The sequence below is a fragment of the Bison bison genome, unplaced genomic scaffold (assembly GCF_000754665.1).
Source record: "Bison bison bison isolate TAMUID 2011002044 unplaced genomic scaffold, Bison_UMD1.0 scf7180017864482, whole genome shotgun sequence".
Taxonomy (NCBI): Eukaryota; Metazoa; Chordata; class Mammalia; order Artiodactyla; family Bovidae; genus Bison; species Bison bison.
In genome coordinates, this window is record NW_011495042.1 from 1,922,785 (window position 1) to 1,929,737 (window position 6,953).

The following is a 6,953-nucleotide window of genomic DNA, read 5'->3' on the forward strand; positions in this document are numbered from 1 at the left end:
GTAGAGAGCGAAGCGATTTGCCCAGAGTCACGGAGCCCGGAATTGGACCTAGGACATCCCAGTCCACAGCTGGAGCCCTTTTCCAGAGCTCCCTCCCGAGCCCTCTGGGGCGGCCAAGCGCCCCCCCAGCATCCCTGTCACCCCGGTCGGTCAGGCTGCCGCGCTAGGAGCAGTAGGAGCCGTCAGGGACACTTTTCCTCCCTCCGGAGCAGTGGCAATGATCTGACTGCTAGTGTGTAAACCTCACGTTTAAGTGTAAAAAGTGAGCAGGAAATTGTGTTGTTTAACAGAAACTCGTTATACAACTTTCAGATCCGAAGCATATTCCTGGCAGCATGACTTGAAACTCAGGATAAAATGATCCTGAGCTAGGCTTTTTTTTTTTTTTTTAAACTTTTTAATCACAAGATTAATTTGGGTTTGGAACCACAGTAGGCAGGAAGGCTAATCACTCTATTTCAGTTTAGTTCGTTTGTTTTCTGCAAAATTTCCCTCATGTCGCAGGGCATCCCAGCCTTTCCCTGGACAGCCGCACACCCACATAGCATTCCCCCGCCTTGCAGGGAGCTGGACGCACCTTCCAGGACCTGCCAAGGAGCCTCTGACAAGGCCAAGTGCATTTTTGGGATGCAAGGTGGCAATAGGGATTGAAGTCTCAGCATTAAAAAAGTTTTTGAAGTATTCCATTTCTAGAACTTTACCTAAGTAAAATCGTTCTGAGAGAAGGCAGACACCAGAAGGATAGCCTCCGTCTTTAAATAAGAGCAAGACGTTGGAGACTTCCTAAGCCCTCAATTAAAGGGGACTGCTTCCAAAAAAAAAGGGGGGGGCACTGCTTCCATGCGTTATGGGACCTGCATGCCACGCACGGTGCTCTTGGAAGCCATTAAGATGGTGTTTTCAAAAAAAGTATTTGAGTATTGTTTCACGTCATAGATTAAACAGAGGGAGGGAAGTCAGATTCGAATCTGTATAAAATGCTATGCTATGCTAAGTCACTTCAGTCGTGTCCGACTCTGTGTGACCCCATAGACGGCAGTCCACCAGGCTCCCCCGTCCCTGGGATCCTCCAGGCAAGAACACTGGAGTGGGTTGCCATTTCCTTCTCCAATGCAGGAAAGTGAATGAGTGCTCTTAATTATGTTTGAAACAATGCAGAAAAAAGGGAATGAGCAAAAACATAGCCAAGAGAATAAAACAACAGATATCTCTGGGTGGTTTTTGCTGACCTCGTACTGTGTGTGCGTGTGTGGTGTCTTGTATAATCAACATGAGCTGTTTTTTTCACAATAAAGGACAATGAAAGATGTTAGGTCAAAGGATTTACCAAATTTAAGACATTTAAGAAGACTAAGACTAAAACACTGCTCCATCAGTCACTCTCACCCCCAACTCCCAGCTCAAAAAAAAGAAAAAAAAACTTGACAAAAGGTTGTACAGGTTTTTTAATATAGTGCAATCTTAACCCTCTGACTCCTTTTTAAATTTGAAAGACATGTATATTATATATCATAATTATGTGAAGTGCATGGGTTCTCATATGCTATAACAGCTTGATAATTGACTTTTGAAAGCTGTCAGGATGAGATTTCCACATCATTCTGTGTTCAGCACACCTACCCGCAGTACCTGTATCCTGGCTACACGTTTCCCAAACATCAGGTCGGGTGAGCTGTACTGTCAGGGCTGTTTAATCCCTTGTTGCTAACAACACCATCACCTGGATAGTCTGCAGGTAGACACCAGTAGGGAGGGGTAGTTCTGAGGTAGAACATAATTGACCCTGGACCAACATGGGGGTGAAGGCACCCATCCTCTGTGCTGTGGAAAATCCCATATAACTTACAGCCGGCTCTTTGTATCCATATTTCCTCTAGATCCACGGTTCAGCCAAATGGGGATTATATAGTATTATTGGATTTACTATTGAAAAAAGTGTGCGTATAAGTGGGTTCATGCCGTTAAATCAGGGTGGTTTAAGGGTCAACGGTGTATATAAGTTGCTGGGGAGATGGTAAGACCTTCAACACACAGGAAAAGAAGGAAGAAATCTTGTACCTGGTACAGAGTCCACTTAAGCTGATAGGTGGACAGGTTGATGGATGGGTGATGGTTGAGCAGAGAATGGATACTGGAGAAAGGATGGATTAGGGGGTGGGGGAGTGGATGGATGAATGGATGGATCTAGGGTGGACAGATGTAGCTTAGTTGGGTGGCATCCTCTCAGTCATGTGTCTGCAGATCAAGGACCAAAGAGTTTATCCTATCTCACTGAGCATGTGACCACCCAGCACCTACTCCTGTTCTCACCTCATCTTCCAGCATGCTCTCCAGTTATCCTGAACAGCTGTTTGTTTACTGAACACTCACTCTGCCTGCACACTTTGCTCAAGCTATTCGTCCACCTGGACGTTAGCCTGGGGCACTCCCAGCACTTGGTCTGAAGGACTACACTTTGTTCTAGAGTTTCTCCCCCGTCTCTGTGAAGTGGTGGCGTCAAAGGCGGTGCCCAGTCAATGTCTGTTGAATGAAGAAGGCAGGTCTGCAAGGAAAAGCTGCCGAGTTTGGGAGGCGGGGGAGTGGGGGGCTTTCCTGAGCCTCTCACTGCCCAGTGATGTCACCTACAATCAGTGTATTTACACTCCCATCCTGTACCTGACTGCTAACCAACCACATCATGAAAAGCTCTAGTGGGGTGTCTAACTTCCCTCCGCACAGAGCCCTGGCTTCCACCACCCCTACCCCCCACCCTCCAGCCAACAAAGAGCTTGTTTATAAACCGCACAGCCAGGCCATGCCCAAACACTCCCGGGAATAAAAAGGATTAGGGTCCCGCTTCTCTCGTCAGGCTCTGCCCGTGACCAGGGAGGCTGGTTTCCTGGCTGCTCTGCGGGCCGGGGGGCACGAGGAATGTTAATTCTGAAGATTACAGGCCAGCTGCCGGCCCAGAGCAAAGGAAAGGCAGCGGAAGGGACTGATCGCAGTCTGTGCTCCGCGAGGCCAGCAGGCCTTGGCGGCTGTGCCAAAGTCTAAGGCCGTGGTGTTCGGGAAGAAGTCAGGATACAAACGTGTTGCATCCTAACGTGTGGAAAATGAGTGCACCCACGGTTGACTTTTATATAAATTTTCTCTTCCTCGATGGCTCAGCGGGTAAAGAATCTGCCTGCAGTCCAGGAGACACAGGACACACGGGCTCAATCCCTGGGTGGGGAAGACCCCCTGGAGGAGGGCATGGGAGTTCCACTGCAGGATTCTTGCCTGGAGAATCCCATGGACAAAGGAGCCTGGCGAGCTACAGTCCCTGGGCTCGCAGAGTCGGACGCAACTGAGCGTGCGCTCAGATCATGGAGGAATAACCGGTTCTGTGGCTGATGGAAAGGTGGATTATTTTTTCCCCCCTAAATTTTCTCTATATGATATTTACCCTTTACGGGGAGGGGGGCAGTTAGGGGACACATGACTCGGAAGTAAGATGATGGGACTTTTCCTCAAAGCCCCTCCTGCTCCTCCCTGGTACTTAGATCTTTGCATCTCGGATTTGCCCACGAAGCTTCTTGATGAACTACTGGCCCCACCCTTAGAGATTCTGACACGGAGACCTGGGGGAGAGGGCAAACTGCATTCCACACTTTAGAGGAATCCCACCCCACCAGGCTACTAGCTGCTGGGAGCCAGGCGCTGGGGCTCCATTCATGTAGTGCTGGCTTTGGAAGGAGGAGCAGGACTTAATTTATAGTGTTTGCTGGTGTGTGATGTAAACACCCACACAATGGCCGGGTTCAGACGGCAAGTGTGGTGTCCAGTGTAGCGTGGGGTTTGAGGAGACGTGCAGCTCTTGACAGCTGGTGTGAGCGGGCCCCGGCACGCCTGGAGCTACAGCCCTCTGGGCAGCACTCAGCCTGGGACTGAGCCGCACTGGGTCAGTCCACAGACGGACAGGCGGACGGCACGACCACTGCTCCCTTGTACTGTGTGTGCGTGTGTGTGCGTGCGTGTGTGTGTGTGTGCTCACTCACTCAGTCTCTGGATCTTGATGTTTCTGCAGTGCTCCTGGATGGAGCAGAATCCGGAGTTTCAGAGGCTGTAAAGTGTCAAGCACAATTTGGCAAGTAAGCTTGAGATGCTGGGTCCCAGGCGTCAGGAAATGTGGCCGGGCGGTCCCTTGAGAGAACACGTCTGTGGCTCATCCTGGGGATTCTGGGTTCAGTCCCAGTAACAACCAAGCTCTTGGGCTCCCAACACGTGCTGGGCACCTGGAAGGGGGACACAGGGAACTGCACAGAGATGCCAGCAGAGTTAGCCTGGGGTTAGGCTGGGCCCAAAATAGGGAAGAACCTTTGTATTCTAGCACAAGTTAATCACTAAAGGGATGTTGCCTAAAGCTTGAATTATACATAATGAGCCATCTCTGGGAACCCTGGCTCCCAGGGTAAGACGCATCAAGCTAAAATAGCTTTATTTAGCTCACGGGAAGGACTGTCCAGGTGGCTCAGTGGTAAAAAAAATTTACCTGCCGATGCAGGAGACCCAGGAGACGTGGGTTCGATCCATGGGTCAGGAAGATCCCCTGGAGGAGGAAATGGCAACCCACTCCAGTAGTCCTGCCTGGAGCATCCCCTGGACAGAGGAGCCTGGAGGGCTATGATCCTTGGAGTCGCAAAGAGTCGGACACAACCGAGCGACTGAGCACTCACGGCTCAGAAACATCCTGGTGAGGCCCACGAGTGAACTGGCTGCATTGCTCTCCCCCCATGCCCCCAACCAGGCTGACCGGAAGCAGGAAATGCTTGGCTTTACGCCCTCCCCCTTACTATAAAAGAGCCTGATTTCTTACTCTCGGCTTTGAGTCCACCATCTTCTCAGTCTGCTAGCTTTCCAACTAGAGTTGCTATTCCTTGCCCCAGCAACTCATGTTTCCATTAATTGGCCCGTCATTCAGTCAGGAGCACAAACTTGGAGTAAGTAACAGATTTGGGGGAATGTTTGAGTAAGGCCCTAGCAGCCCTCAGGACCGCTCGTTCTGTGCACCTGGGCTTCAAAAGTCTCCAAAGCAGCACTGGCTTCTCCAGTGCTTGGCGTTTGGAGCTAGGAATTGATATCTGGGATCCGATGGATTTCATATAGTAAGGTAAATCACTCTGGTGTGTACAGCCGGAAACTTTATTTCCTTTGGGTGTGGGGCTTTTTCTTCAAAATAAGGCAAGTTGTTATGTATTTGAGTGGGCTACCCTGTTGGAGACAGGAAAGAGTTGCTGGACTTTTACCTGGTTCGTTTGATTCTTTGTTTTCTGTTCTTTTGTACAGATTTATTTTTTGGCTGCACTGCATCTTCGTTGCTGTGCTCAGGCTCTCGTTGCGAGCGCGGGCTCCAGGGCACGTGGGATCTTCTTGGACCTGGAACCCGTGTCCCCTGCGTGGCGGGCGGGTTCTTTACCCTGGGACCACCTGCTTTCTCGGATGTTAGCATGTGTATGGGCCGTCTATATTTTGTCTTGAATTTCTGTCTTTAAAATGGGAAATGTTTCAACTGTCCCTAAAGAATGCCCTCTGAGGCGTGTTTTGGGTGAGTGATCTGATTCCAGCTGTGCGTGGAAGGTGATTTCACTGTAACCCCGAGTGGCCACAGTACCTGTTAGGGTCTGCTCCCCAGGGGGCTCCAGCGGGGTGCCCCAGGGGCCCTGTGCACCAGGCACTGCCGCCCTTGCTGCGTTAGTGACGTCGCCTGTGGCCTCCTGCGTTGTTGGCATATGCAAAACCCCGAGACCAAACTGGAGGTTTATTTAGGATTTTCTGATTGTCTTTAGGGTTTTTTGTTTCATTTTGTTTGGCCCTGTTCCTCCACTTACAGCCAAATCAATTTGATGATACTTAAAATACTTAATGATGTCACATGGAGGAGAGTAATAGAAAAGAAAAAAACAAAAACCTCCTCTTATCCCAGGGATAATAGAAAGGTTCTGCTTGGTTCCTAAAATCACCAAACGCCCCAGCCCAGCATTCAGCCTGGTTGTTTGATACCAAAAGGCACCCTTTTGTAGTTAGAGATAATCCATTGCTATTTATGGTCTTAGGGTGGCTGTTCTGTGAAGAATGGGGGGAAAATGGTGACATTCTCTACATGCAAGTGTTTGTGCTATTACATCAGAGAAAATAAGAAAAAGATGATAAGGAGAGTGAGGACAGGTTGCTGCAAACCTTAACTCCTCCAGCTGAGCCCAGGACAGCCCCTCCTTCAAGGGATCAACCAGAAAACCCCGTGTGAGCGCTGGGACGCCGGGACCCGGTCTGGTATCACCATCTAAGACCCGACAGGCACAAGTTGGAGCCAGAAGCCACTCCTGGGACAGGGCAACTTGGTTACCCCGTCGTCTCCTGGGGGCCTCAATGCCAACCACCTGCTGGCTAGGTTCGGATGAGTTTATTTGGAAAGATTGTGACCCCCTTACAAGGAGGCTGTCCTACAGCTGAACCCACTTAGCAGTATCATAGCTGAACCAAGTTGGGTCCCAACGAGGGAGGCCTGCTCTTATTCAAACGTTGCTTCTCAGTACGTCCTAGCCGGGCTTTGAAAAGCGGACCCAAAGCAAAAGAGTCTGAACAAAATTCAAGCAATTCAACAAAAACCAGTGAAGACCCTTCTAAATTTTTGGAAAAGATTTATCAGGCCTATAGACATTATACTAATACAGATCCTGAGGCCCCTGAAAATATAAGAACGGTAAACTTGACCTTTTTTTGGCGGGGGTTAGGGAATACCTTACAGCAGGAGAAAGTTGCAAAAATTAGTGCGTTTGGAATGAACCTTCTCAGTCGGTAGATGTTGCTTCCTAAAAGGGTTCAGCAGGGAACAGCAACAGAAGAAAGAAAAGACAAAATGAAATGCCACTTTTTTGGAAGTGGCACTGGATTCCGTCAAAGATGAATAACTCAAAGAGTTTAAAACCTTGGGCACT

At 49.4% G+C, this 6,953-nt stretch overlaps 1 protein-coding gene across 1 annotated transcript in view; it reads left to right on the forward strand.

Annotated features, from left to right (window-relative positions):
• Nucleotides 1–6,953, forward strand: part of SLC6A20 (solute carrier family 6 (proline IMINO transporter), member 20) — a 56,738-nt gene that overhangs the window by 312 nt on the left and 49,473 nt on the right. The window lies entirely within an intron of this gene.